The sequence below is a fragment of the Myotis davidii genome, unplaced genomic scaffold, assembly GCF_000327345.1.
Source record: "Myotis davidii unplaced genomic scaffold, ASM32734v1 scaffold1708, whole genome shotgun sequence".
Lineage (NCBI taxonomy): Eukaryota > Metazoa > Chordata > Mammalia > Chiroptera > Vespertilionidae > Myotis > Myotis davidii.
The window spans coordinates 227,530-228,687 of NW_006298443.1; positions in this window are offsets into that span (position 1 = coordinate 227,530).

Sequence of the window (1,158 nt, forward strand, 5' to 3'; positions counted from 1 at the left end):
TGGGAGAGTTGGAAGGGGTCGACCTCAGCGAACGTACCTTAATCAGATTGAGGGCGTTTTTAGCAAAGGCCAGCTTAGGAGTACCCGAATGAAGTTAATAACAATGCACCTACCTATATAGTTTAAGTTTAAAAAATTTGGCTCTCAAAAGAAATTTCAATCGTTGTACTGTTGATATTTGGCTCTGTTGACTAATGAGTTTGCCGACCACTGGGCTAATGCATTGTCCAGTTGTTTGCAGACTTGGTTCTGGCATGAGAACCCCAACTTTCCCCTCGCTGCACATTTCTTCTCACCTTTTTGTGTATGTTTCTCCCACAGTCTGGGGACACTGTAGGCCGCCTCCTCCCCTGAGACTTCACAGATAATGTCCCAAGTTCCACTTCCCTTCTCTAGGGCGATTGCAGGTACTGTTTTCCTAAGCAGTTCACTGAATTAGGTGCTATTCACTTTGGGGGAGGAGGGATGATAAGTCTTGGGAAATATGATGAAGTTAGGAAGTCTCTCTTTAGGGAGATATAGTATTACACCCCACATTTGGCATTTGTTTCTTCCCTACTGTGCTCAGAGTTAGCCTGGGGCTTTTACGCTGCCTCTAGGACTTCCAGAACCAAGCATGGCTTCGTCTCCCCTTTGCTCACCAAGCTTGAGAGGCCCAGGGGCCTGAAGAACAGTCTGTTCTTTGAATGGGCAAAGCCTGTTTTCCTTCTAAGAGTCTTGGCACTGGATGTCTCGTCTATGTGGAATGCTCATTCCTGTGTTATTTACAGTGCTGCCCTTCTTGGGATCTCAGTGCAAATCACCTTCTTCAAAAGTGACCTTCCCTGCCCTAGCCGGTTTGGCTCAGTGGATAGAACATCAGCCTGCGGACTGAAGAGTCCCGGGTTCGATTCCGATCAAGGACACATGCCCGGTTTGCAGGTTCTATCCCCAGTGGGGAGCATGCAGGAGGCAGCTGATCAATGAGTCTCTTTCTCTCCCTTTGTTTGTCTCTCTCTTTCTCCCTCTCCCTTCCTCTCTGAAATCAATAAAAATATCTTTTTTTAAAAAAAGTGAAGAACTAATAATAATATAAAGCTGTCAAAGAATGAGTCAGGAGCTGCTTGCCTACTCTTCTTTTTCCTAATTCCTCCCCTTCTGTACCTACTTCCCTACAAG